Raw genomic sequence first — 13,610 nt, 5'->3', positions numbered from 1 at the left:
ACCGATGCCAAAAATTCCTATAAATACATAAACCTCCAGAAAATAACCTAGATCGGGAGTTCCGCCGCCAGAAGCCTCCGTAGCCACCAAAAACCAATCTAGACCCATTCCGGCACCCTGCCGGAGGGGGGAATCCCTCTCCGGTGGCCATCTTCATCATCCGGGCGCTCTCCATGACGAGGAGGAAGTAGTTCAACCTGGGGGCTGAGGGTATGTACCAGTAGCTATGTGTTTGATCTCTCTCTCTCTCTCGTGTTCTTGAGTCGGCACGATCTTGTAGTTGAGGCTAGTTGGTTTATTTGGTGGAAGATCATATGTTCAGATCCTATATGCATATTAATACCCCTCTGATTATGAACATGATTATGCTTTGTGAGTAGTGACTTTTGTTCCTGAGGACATGGGAGAAGTCTTGCTATTAGTAGTCATGTGAATTTGGTATTCGTTCGATATTTTGATGAGATGTATGTTGTCTCTCCTCTAGTGGTGTTATGTGAACGTCGACTACATGACACTTCACCATTATTTGGGCCTAGAGGTAGGCATTGGGAAGTAATAAGTAGATGATGGGTTGCTAGAGTGACAGAAGCTCAAACCCTAGTTTGTGTGTTGCTTCATAAGGGGCTGATTTGGATCCATATGTTTCATGCTATGGCTAGGTTTACCTTCATACTTTTGTTGTAGTTGCGGATGCTTGCAATAGAGGTTAATCATAAGTGGGATTCTTGTGCATGTAAGGGCAGTACCCAAGCACTGGTCCACCCACATACCAAATTATCAAAGTACCGAACGTGAATCATATGAACGTGATGAAAACTAGCTTGACGATATTCCCATGTGTCCTCGGGAGCGCTTTTCTCTATATAAGAGTTTTTCCAGGCTTGTCCTTTGCTACAAAAAGGATTGGGCCACCTTGCTGCACTTTATTTACTTTTGTTACTTGTTGCTCATTACAAATTATCCTATCACAAAACTATCTGTTACCACTTATTTCAGTACTTGCAGAGAATACCTTACTAGAAACCGCTTATCATTTCCTTCTGTTCCTCGTTGGGTTCGACACTCTTACTTTTGAAAGGACTACGATAGATCCCCTATACTTGTGGGTCATCAAGACTCTTTTCTGGCACCGTTGCCGAGGAGTGAAGCGCCTTTGGTAGGTGGAATTTGGTAATTAAGGCAAGGAGTCAGGTATGACACCTAAGTTTGGTTGTGTTAAATCTTTTATGGATACCGATGTTTTTCGTAAATTTAGGACTAAATATGGACTTGACTCTGAGATAGTAGCTTCTTTCTGCGAATCTTTTGCTACTTATGTTGATCTCCCCAAGGATAAGTGGTTTAAATATCATCCTCCCATAGAAGTAAAAGTAGTTGCACCTATTAAAGTTGAAGAAAAGATTGTCACTTATAATTATCCTATTGTTCCTACTTCTTATGTTGAGAAACCACCTTTTCCTGTTAGGATAAAGGATCATGCTAAAGCTTCAACTGTGGTTCATAAAAGCAATATTAAAACTTATACACCTCATGAGCAAATTAAAGTTGAACTTGATATTGCTATTGTTAAAGATCTCTTGTCTGATAATATTGATGGGCATGTTATTCATTTCCTTAATGAGACTGCTAGAATTGCTAAACCTTGTGCTAAAGATAAAAACAAACCTATGGTAGGCATGCCTGTTATTTCTGTTAAAATAGGATATCATTGTTATCATGGCTTATGTGATATGGGTGCTAGTGCTAGCGCAATACCTTATTCCTTATACAAAGAAATTGTGCATGATATTGCACATGCCGAGATAGAGGATATTGATGTCACAATTAAACTTGCCAATAAAGATACCATTTCACCAATGGGAATTGTTAGAGATGTTGAAGTCTTGTGTGGGAATACTAAATATCCTGCTGATTTTCTTGTTCTTGGTTCCCCACAAGATAGCTTTTGTCCCATTATATTTGGTAGACCCTTCCTGAACATTGTTAATGCTACCATAGATTGCAAAAGGGATGTTTTTACTATCGGTTTAGATGATATGACTCATGAATTTAATTTCTCTAAATTTAGTAGACAACACCGTGAAGAAGAATTACCTAGTAAGGATGAAATTATTTATCTTGCTTCTATTGCTGTACCTCCTAGTGATCCTTTAGAACAATATTTGCTAGACCATGAAAATGACATCTTTATGAATGAAAGAAGGGAAATAGATGAAGTATTCTTTAAACATGAACCTATTCTGAAACACAATTTGCCTGTTGAAATCCTAGGGGATCCTCCTCCACCCAAGGGTGATCCCGTGTTTGAGCTTAAACCGTTACATGATACTCTTAAATATGCTTATCTTGATGAGAAAAAGATATATCCTGTTATTATTAGTGCTAACCTTTCAGAGCATGAGGAAGAGAGATTATTGAAAACTCTGAAGAAGCACCGTGTTGCTATTGGGTATACTCTTGATGATCTTAAGGGCATTAGTACAACTCTATGTCAACATAAAGTTAATTTGGAAGAAGATGCTAAACAAGTTCGTGATCATCAACGATGGCTGAATCCTAAAATGAAAGAAGTGGTAAGAAAGGAAATACTAAAGCTCCTTGAGGCAGGTATAATCTATCCCGTTGCTGATAGTCAGTGGGTAAGTCCTGTCCATTGTGTCCCTAAGAAGGGAGGTATTACTGTCGTTCCTAATGATAAAGATGAATTGATTCCTCAAAGAATTATTACATGTTATAGGATGGTAATTGATTTTCGCAAATTAAATAAGGCTACTAAAAAGGATCATTACCCATTTCCTTTTATCGATCAAATGCTAGAAAGATTATCCAAACATACACATTTTTGCTTTCTAGATGGTTATTCTGGTTTCTCTCAAATACCTGTGTCAGCCAAAGATCAATCAAAGACTACTTGTACTTGCTCTTTTGGTACTTTTGCTTATAGACATATGCCTTTTGGTTTATGTAATGCACCTGCTACCTTTCAAAGATGCATGATGGCTATATTCTCTAACTTTGTGAAAAGATTTGTGAGGTTTTCATGGACGATTTCTCCGTCTATGGATCTTCTTTTGATGATTGCTTGAGCAACCTTGATCGAGTTTTGCAGAGATTTAAAGAAACTAATCTTGTCTTGAATTGGGAAAAGTGCCACTTTATGGTTAATGAAGGTATTGTCTTGGGGCACAAAGTTTCTGAAAGAGGTATTGAGGTTGATAAAGCCAAGGTTGATGCTATTGAGAAGATGCCATGTCCCAGTGACATCAAAGGTATAAGAAGTTTCCTTGGTCATGCCGGATTTTATAGGAGGTTCATTAAAGACTTCTCAAAAATTTCCCGGCCTCTGACTAATTTATTACAAAAAGATATACCATTTGTCTTTGATGATGATTGTGTAGAAGCGTTTGAAATACTTAAGAAAGTATTAATCTCTGCACCTATTGTTCAGCCACCTGACTGGAATTTACCCTTTGAAATTATGTGTGATGCTAGTGATTATGCTGTAGGTGCTGTTCTAGGGCAAAGAGTTGATAATAAATTAAATGTTATTCAATATGCTAGTAAAACCCTAGACAATGCTCAAAGAAATTATGCTACTACTGAGAAAGAATTTTTAGCAGTTGTATTTGCTTGTGATAAGTTTAGACCTTATATTGTTGATTCTAAAGTAACTATTCACACTGGTCATGCTGCTATTAAATATCTTATGGAAAAGAAAGATGTTAAACCTAGACTTATTAGATGGGTTCTCTTGCTACAAGAATTTGAATTACATAGCGTTGATAGAAAGGGCGCTGAGAACCCCGTTAGAGACAACTTGTCTAGGTTAGAAAATGTGCTTGATGACCCATTACCTACTGATGATATCTTCCCTGATGAGCAATTAAATGTCATAAATGCTTCTCATACTGCTCCATGGTATGCTGATTATGCTAATTACATTGTTGCTAAGTTTATACCACCTAGTGTCACATACCAGCAAAAGAAAAAGTTCTTCTATGATTTGAGGCATTACTTTTGGGATGACCCACATCTTTATAAAGAAGGAGTAGATGGTGTTATTAGACGTTGTGTACCTGAGCATGAACAGGAAGAGATCCTACGCAAGTGTCACTCCGAAGATTATGGAGGACACCATGCTGGAGATAAAACTGCACATAAGGTATTGCAATCTGGTTTTTATTGGCCTACTCTCTTTAAGGATGCCCATAAGTTTGTCTTATCTTGTGATGAATGTCAAAGAATTTGTAATATTAGTAGGCATCAAGAAATGCCTATGAACTATTCACTCGTTATTGAACCATTTGATGTTTGGGGCTTTGACTATATGGGGCATTTTCCTTCCTCTAATGGATATACACATATTCTTGTTGCTGTTGATTACGTTACTAAGTGGGTAGAAGCTATTCCAACTAGTAGTGCTGATCATAACACTTCTATTAAAATGCTTAAAGAAGTTATTTTTCCAAGATTTGGAGTCCCTAGATATTTAATGATTGTTGGTGGTTCACATTTTATTCATGGTGCTTTCCGTAAAATGCTTGCTAAGTATGATGTTAATCATAGAATTGCATCTCCTTATCACCCACAATCTAGTGGTCAAGTAGAATTGAGTAATAGAGAGCTCAAATTAATTTTGCAAAAGACTATTAATAGATCTAGAAAGAATTGGTCCAAGAAACTTGATGATGCATTATGGGCCTATAGAACTGCATATAAAAATCCTATGGGTATGTTTCCATATAAAATGGTTTATGGAAAAGCATGTCACTTACCTCTCTAACTAGAACACAAAGCATATTGGGATATTAACGAGCTCAATTATGATTTTAAACTTGCCGGTGGGAAGAGGTTATTTGATATTAGCTCACTCACTCGATGAATGGAGAACCCAAGCCTACAAAAATGCCAAGTTGTTTAAAGAAAAAGTTAAAAGATGGCATGATAAAAGGATACAAAAGCGTGAGTTTAATGTAGGTGATTATGTATTGCTATACAACTCTCGTTTAAGATTTTTGCAGGGAAACTTCTCTCTAAATGGGAAGGTCCTTACGTATCGAGGAGGTCTATCGTTCTGGTGCCATAAAAATCAACAACTTCGAAGGCACAAATCCGAAGGTGGTGAACGGTCAAAGAATCAAACATTATATCTCAGGTAATCCCATAAATGTTGAAAACCAATATTATTGAAACCGTAACCCCGGAGGAATACATAAGGGACACTTTCTGGAACGTTTCAGACTCCAAAAAGGAATAGGTATGTGGTATGGTAAGTAAACCGACTCCAAAACAGTTTTTAAGGCAATATTTCTCCATTTTGGAATATTTAGAAACATAGAAAAATAAGAAGGAGTCCGGGAAGGACACGAGGGCTCCATGAGGGTGGAGGGTGCGCCCTACCCCCTGGGCGCGCCCCCTACCTCGTGGGCACCTCGTGCGCTTTCCGGACTTCGTTTTCGTACACGACACATATTTTGGTTGCTAAAAATTCATTATATAATCTCCCGGGGGTTTTGACTCCCGTATCACGCAATTACCCTCTATTTGTGTTTTGAGTTGTTGCTGTTGCATATTAGAGCAAGATGTGTTCGCAAGAGTCAGTCGGGGAGAGCCGGGTGTCTCATCCGGCACCGAGATCAATGACAAACAATAATGTTGACCTCCTTGGGCCAGCAACGGAGGAAGAGATGGAGGCTGACTTGAAGAGGATAGATGCCACGGAAGAGGATCAAGAAGTCACTTCCCGCTTCCGAGCTGGATTCACAATGCGAGAACTGCAGAGCTCGGCTATTCCAAACTCGGTTATCCCTTCCAATGTTAGATTTCTTTCTTATGAGAATATGAAAAAGAGTGTCACTGGTTCTCCCGCAGCTATGCAGCACCCTTGGGTGCAGGGAGCTTTGGCTGTTATAGGAAAACTCTGAAAGGAAATAATGGACCTTAAGCAGCAAGTCAATAAGCTCAAGGAGGAGAATCGTATCCTGAGTGGCATCATCGCCAAGAATATCACATCACCATCCCCGAAAAGAGAGACATAATCACATGGGTATGGGCACTCCCCTTGGCAACTGCCAAGCTTGGGGGAGTGCCCCAGTATCATATCACCATCACTTTTACCTTTACCATTTTTCTTAGTTCGATCCTTTTGGTAATATCTTGATCTAGTAGAATAAAAGTCTTTGTATGATCTAGTTGTGAGTTTTCCTTTATAGTTCTTCTATGTAATCGAGTCTGTGAGCTAAATAATAAAGATTAGTGTTGAGTCAAGGGATTGATTATTTTGCCATGATCCTAAGGGAACAAAAGAAAGAAATAAAAAGAAACAAAGAGATCATGTGAGTCTTATGGAGAGTGATGAGCTCACATAGAAAAAGTATGATGAATAAAAGTTGTTGAGAGTTGACAAGCATAGTTTTGGTCATCATTGCAATTAATAGGAAGTAATAAAGAAAGAGAGGTATTCACATATAAATATACTATCTTGGACATCTTTTATGATTGTGAGCACTCGTTAAAATATGACATGCTAAAGAGTTGATGTTGGACAAGGAAGACAACGTAATGGGTTATGTTTTCTTACATCTGAGATAAATTATATTGTCATGGATCATCCAACATGGTTGAGCTTGCCTTTATCCCTCATGCTAGCCAAATTCATCGCACCAAGTAGAGATACTACTTGTGCTTCCAAATACCCTTAAACCAGTCTTGCCATGAGAGTCCACCATACCTACCTATAGATTGAGTAAGATCCTCCAAGTAAGTTGTCATCGGTGCAAGCAATAAAAATTGCTCTCTAAATATGTATGACTTATTAGTGTGGGAGAAATAAGCTTTATACGATCGTGTGATATGGAAGAAATAAAAGCGACAGACTGCATAATAAAGGTCCATATCACAAGTGGCAATATAAAGTGACGTTCTTTCGCATTAAGATTTTGCACTACTAGGAAAAGGCCTACTAGTGGCGCACCTGTTTTGCCTACTAATGGCGCACTATAGGTGCGCCACTAGTATCACGCCATTAGTATTTTTTACTAATGGCGCACCATGCAGTGCGCCATTAGTATAGCCCACGGTGCGCCATTAGTATGCCTCCTAGGGGGCCTCATTTACCCATGTGCTTTGGCATACTAATGGCGCACTAGTGGATGATGCGCCATTAGAGTCCTTTTTGCAGTGCGCCATTAGTGTGCTGAGTGGTACGCCATTAGTATGAATATTAGAGATTATTTTTTTTTCTTTTCTGATATTTGCAAAGGTTACAAAACATATTACTGCACATAATATAGAGAGCACAACATATAAACAACAGATTTATTGAATACAATAGAAGATTAGTCTCCGAATACAATTCATCATATTAGTCTATGAATTTAAAATACCAAACAAAGTTAGAACATTACAAGTCTCAAAACCGCAAGTAGCGAGTTTGTCTTCACATTACAAGTCGCTATCGATCATCTAAACTACCATCACATAGAAGAGAGCTGCGGTCATCACAATGAGCATCATCACGATGAAACTGGTCTTCATCCGGTTCCTCCTCCGCTCCCTCCTCTCTCTCCCGCTAGATAGCGCGCGTATCTAACTTCCGCCTCCGCCCTAGTGGTGTACCCTTTGTAAGTGTTACCGCTGAAACGGTGAGCCTGTCTCCAACACTCCTCCCAATCGTCGTAGACTCCGGGAACCTTACTTTTGTACACGACATACGACGGCATCTCTATGCACTAGCCAAACAAAACGTTAGTAACAATTCACAGACAATACATGAGCAATATATAAGTATGCAACAAAAGGATGGGAAGAGAAAAGCAACACATTAATAGCATGATGCATGGTCCTACTAATAAATAGCATCGATTAAATATAAGTTGAACGACTGTCCAAACCAAAGAGACATACAAGTTCATTAAAGTTTAATTACAACATGAGCCAATTGATGTTTTAGAACTACACATAGCATCACTACTTTCGACTCGACTCAGGGACCGGAGCGTGGATGAAGCCGCCGTCTCTCGTGATCGTCATAAAATCGCGGGCGTTGTCAGCCTGCATCTGTAGTGTTGTGTCTATCTCAATGTTGGACGGTTGATATCTGAGGTAGAACTGCCCCGAGGTATGAAGGACATCTTGATGGATGATTTCCGCAAACTCCGACTGGATGTGAAAGAATTCTTGTCTGATGTCCGCATCCTGGATTGCCGACAATCTTGCGGCCCAATCTTTGAGATTATTTGGTAGAAGAAGGTGATTATGGTCCCGTACGATCGCCTGCATGTGATGGAGGGCGTAGTAGGCATCCTTATGACCGCCAGGCGGCTGCTTGACGCAGGGGAACATCGTAGTGTGCGAACACGTGCTTGCCGTACCTACGAACTAGCCTGGTGAAGGTGACTCCAGATCTGGCGTAGTCGGGGAGAACATCATCATGACCTTTCTTGATATTTGTGTAGTCTTTCTTCGACTGACGGTCCGAGTCGAAATACGTGGCCATGCAACATTTTGGGCTTAAGAGGATGAGTGTGCAATGTGTGTCACTGCACAAAACACGGAACATTAGAAAAAAAAAAGAAAGATCGAAATCTAAGAAATCATATGTTACGGGGCGGTGAGGGGATGACTTACTCAGGAAAGTATGGCACGAGGAAGTTATCCTTATCTGGGTTTGCCAAAATGACGCCTTCGAGGTAAGAACTCGCGACCTGCCGGTCCCCAGCGCTGCCCAAGATCTTGGCACGCATGTAGAAGGGGTTGACTATCACGATGTCCGGGGTCTTGTCTCTAATGATCTGCATCTCCATACTCAGCGAAAATAGCCGAATGAAGGTGTAGTGCAGTGGATTAAGGTTAAACATAGGGAAGATGTCATCAAACCGCAGGACGATCGTACCCCCGATGGCGTTATCCACAAAGTCCTTGCCCTCTGGCACCTTGGCCACGAAAACCGGGTATGCCACATCATTCTCGGAGAGACACCGCTTCTCCAAAGAAAGAACACTGTCATGCAAACTCCGCATAGAACCGGTTGCAGCATTGAGCAGATTAGTCGGTAGCATTGGCCTACCCGCCACATGCACCCTCCTCGAGATATCCTTAGGTGAAGGTGGACCGTCCAAAGCATGGATCGTACTCGGTGCCGGCTGGCTGGCACCCTTGTTACTCTTTCTTTTCCGTCCCTTCTTCTTTTGCTGTAATGGGATCGAGTTCTGCTCACAGACCGCCTTCTTGAGTGTGTTGGGGCTGATAATAGTTGGCACCTCGGCTATCTGAGGGTCGGTGAAGGCGGCAGCTGGAGGCGTCTCCTGAGAACTGAACGCCAGACGACACCTGTTGCAATTTGGTTTCTCCGCGATACCAGCATGATCGCGGTCGTCTTTTTCAGGGTTGGGTTCTTGAGAAGGAGGCCCGAAGAATTCGTCACCGTACCCATGTTTGGCAAAGTACTTATCGACGTTGATAAATGTACCGTTGTCTTTGTCGTCGTCGTCCGGATCCTGTGCCATATGCATGTTCGGATCCTGTGCCATAGGGATGTCCGGCATGTCCGGTAGCGTTGCGGCGGTCTTGCCATGGCTTGGCGCCGGCACGACTGGCAGTGTTGTCTGTGGGGTGGTGTCCCCCGCCCCCACATGAATCTGGCTCTTCGGCCAAAGCAGGGGCCAGCTTACGCAGGCACTGAGGGTCATCACATCATCTTCATCGGCCCCAGCGGGTCGAATCGGAGGTAACACCTCATCGCAGCCTGGCAGCACCTGAACCAGTTCAACCCTATACACGGTGGGTGGCATCAGATTACCGTGGAACACGGGGTTGCCCGGTTGAACGATTCTGCCCTTGGCGACATCGATCAACTCGCCTCCCACGAAGTGCAGGAGAGTGCATGGAATGTCGGCGGCGCCCTGCGAAAACATGTAGGGCGTCAGGGATGCCCAGTCAAAGGCAAGGAGATGAAGTCATCGGCCGAGAGGCTTAATTAGTTACCATGATGGCGTCGAGCTCAGCTAATGTCGAGGCACCGCCAACAGCGGGTGTGCAACTGATGGAGGGGCCGCTTGCTGCCGAGGTGCTAGTCAGCGTACACCCAATTGCATTAAGATCCAATGCCCGTGTCGGCGTCGGAGACACCAATACCGCCTCCGCCGGAGACACCAATGGCGCTGCCTGCGCGTTGTGCGAGTTGCTGGCCGTGAAGCTGGGAACCGGGGGCGGCCCCTATTGGCCGCCCGCAATCCATGCCTGCAGCCCCTCAATCAAGGTAGGCACAATGGTGGTGAGCGTAGATCCCAGTTGTTGTTGCACTTGCTCTTGGACAATCTCCAGAATCCGCGCCACTTGTGGGTTGAGTTCTTGAATCTCGCGTGACTGGCTTTCCGAGCTGGTCTTTCTCTCCCTTCACCCACCAGCGTTGTAGTATGACGACCATTTTAGGGACAAGCCTTTGCTGGCCACACGACCAGCTGGCGATGGCTTACTGAGCTTATCCTTGTTTTTCATTACGTTCAACGCCCTATTTAGAGTGATGTCCCAAGGGGTGCTCTGAGACGACCCCGCACTACTGCTTTCAGTCTCCTGTGGAAGGAATGTGAACCATTTAGAAATTTGGCTTCATTAATTAGAATGCAACCATATGGAGCTAATTACGCGGGGGTGTATTCCTTACTAGAACATGCTCAAGCGCCCTGGTCTTCGGATCCGTGGTAAGCTCCATTGTTACCGGGTCCTCCTTGTACCGGGCCCTGACATAGTTCCTGGTCTGCTTGTCATGGTATTTCTCGAAGCGGGGCGGTAGGCCTTGCTCGGCACGCTCCGCGTCCTCCTTGTCCCATATAGGCTCCGCCACTCTATAATTGCCGGGACCAAGTTTGTGTTCCCCTAAGTTCAACTCCCGCATTTCTTTCCCCCACTGACTTGATTCGGAGGTTGCGCTGCTCTTGCACTTGATCTTGAACTCCATGTAGTCATCTTCGATGATCGAAGGATTTTTTGCCTTGATCTTCTCATAACTATCACCTTGTCAATCATTCTCTTCACCGCGCTTCTCCAAGTAGATAGGGCCGTGCTCATCGTCGTGAGGGCGTCACTGTTCACTTTATTCCTTGAGAGGCATGTGTTTACAAAGTCAGCGGGGAACTTGTATCATTCATGCAGCTTTGTGAAGAGGAGGTTGCGCAAATTCCCTCAGTCCTTATGCCTTAGGTTCTCGGTGTTGATCGAGACGGTGCTCCGGAGAATGCACCCGAGCTGAAGCGAGTACCCCTTGACTAATTCTTTGGGCGCCGTTGGATGCGAGTCGGAGTTCACTTCAGTAAATTCCTCCTTGACGGTGCGGAGCACGTTCGGGCGCCAGTCCTTCCGTTGCCTCTTCGGTTGGCTGCCTTCTGTGCGTGCGCTGCCATCGTCAGTGGTGGCATCCTCGGCGGCACCATCAGTGGTGTCATCCCCGATGCCACTAGGGGTTTTGTAGTCAGGATCGGTGTCTTCTGTGGCGTCCTCATAGCGGTGAGGTTCTTCCTCCATCTCCTGGGACAGCTCCCAGAATTGCTTGCCCGAACCGCCAGCCTCATCGTTGTGGGCCATGTTTCGCTCTAAATAGGAAAAAAGTTTGGTCAAAAAGTTGGTTATTGTCAAGGAACAAGATCATGGTCTCATCATTTAGGGTTTGTCGACACCGAGGCATCCTAAAAGCTAAGCTTTTATCATTTAGGGTTTGTCGACGCGGAGGCACCCTAAAAGCCTAAGCTTTCATCATTTATGTTTTTATCGACACCAAGGCACCCTAAAAGCCAAGGTTTTATAATTTAGGGTTTGTCGACACTAAGGAATCCTAAAAGCTAAGCTGGGAAGGAGAATTCTAAGTTGGGCCTAATCACTTGGCTCTATTGCCACCTATGGTTTAATACAGCAAGAATAAAGGGGCAGTTGATCCTACTTAATTAAGTACTAAGATACTCCGGCCCATGCATTAGTCACAATTACCCCATATGTCCTATTTTTACCAAAGTCATGCTAAAATTCACGGAAAAATTCAGCATGACCTTTGCTGAAAATAGGACATATGGAGTACCCGAATTTGCCGGAATGGGAGTTAATCGACATTCCAGCAAACTCAAGGGCCTCTCGGGGTACCTGCAAAATCATCACAACACGATGGTCGGAGACATGACCTTTGCCTAACTGTTCTGAACTCCGGCCAAAACTGAACACAACATATACCAAGGAAAATCAACACTTCTAGATTCATATCAGACTAACAACCAACACTGCTTTGTGTCCATATCAACTACCTCAATAACCTGTCAATACTGAATATTAGAATTTTATAATTTAAAGCATGCTAAAGATATATAAAACTCCATTGCAAATGTGCCATGTCAATCAAAACCCCAATATGAGTAGAAAGGGAGCATGCTGACATCTATACAAGCCAATAATGATTTACTACTCAATGGAACATGGTTAGATAAACACCAATCAATAAATTTACTACATCAAAAGGAGTAAAACTCAACAATGCAGCACTATCTGTGAACCTAACCTTTGTTTAGCACACAAATTGTTTTCTGTAAAAGATGATCATCATCTTTACAGAATAAAGCAACACCCTGCACTAGCCTAAAAACAAGTGAAGTTTCACCCATATAAGAACAGGTGCAAACAAAATAATGACACTCAATTTAGATAGCAAAAAAAGTGAACATCAAGTACTGGGGCACATTGACACTCCTGGTTTTCTACAAACACCAAGTACTAGGGAACACCAAAGTTCTGAAATTTGTGTGCCTAACTGAATTAACTGAATTTTCAGTAACCGAATAAACTAAATTTTCAAAACTGACAAATATTGGCACCAAATTAGCACCATGCAGCAAATTAGAAGCAGCAAATTAGCACCAAGCAGCAGCAAAAGGGAATCAGTTACTGCCCTTCATAGCAGCTAACAGCAGCAAATTAGCACCAAGCAGCAGCAAAAGGGAATCAGTTACTGCCCTTCACAGCAGCAACAAAGAACCAATTACTCCCCTTTACAGTAGCAAAAAAATTCTACATACTTGCACCATTCAACCATCCATCTAGCAAGCAACTAGCACGATTCAACCATCCATCAAGAAAAACATCTAATGCCTAACATCAACACACATCCATCTACCCAACATCCATTGATCCATGTAACTAGCAGCAGGAACGAGAGATGAACAGGGAACAAAGAGAAGAACTAGGAACATAGAGGTGAGGAAGAGGGGCTCACCATGGGCAGCGCGTCGAAGGAGAGTAGCGGCCGGCCACGCGCAGGAAGCGATGGCGGGAGGTGGCGACGAGGGTCACCGCAGCGTCCGTCATTGGTTCTCTGGCTGCTGCTGGGGTGACTGGGGGCGGAGGACGACAGGGGCTGGCGGGGTGGGCGCGTGCGTCGGGGCCGCGCTCGCCGGCTGCTGCGGTGGTCGGAGGAGGCCCTCGCTCGTCAAAGGTGGAGGAGCGGGCGGCGGGGCGAGAGGAACCCTAGCGCGCTTGGTCGATCCTGTTCGGGGGGATCAATTCGAGCAAGGAGACATGCGAGGGGAGCGTCCAGCCGGTGGGTCTGGGCGCCGCGGGTTTCTAGGGTTTGGAGG

The 13,610-nt window shown here is 43.5% G+C and overlaps 1 pseudogene; it reads right to left on the bottom strand.

Moving 5' to 3' along the window:
- The window catches only part of LOC119299223, a 35,014-nt pseudogene extending 21,673 nt beyond the window's left edge, over window positions 1-13,341 (bottom strand).
- Between the last annotated feature and the right edge of the window lie 269 nt (window positions 13,342-13,610).

Source organism: Triticum dicoccoides, chromosome 5A (assembly GCF_002162155.2).
Source record: "Triticum dicoccoides isolate Atlit2015 ecotype Zavitan chromosome 5A, WEW_v2.0, whole genome shotgun sequence".
Lineage (NCBI taxonomy): Eukaryota > Viridiplantae > Streptophyta > Magnoliopsida > Poales > Poaceae > Triticum > Triticum dicoccoides.
The sequence above is the reverse complement of the archived record's forward strand: the minus strand, read 5'-3'. Positions and strand labels throughout refer to the sequence as shown.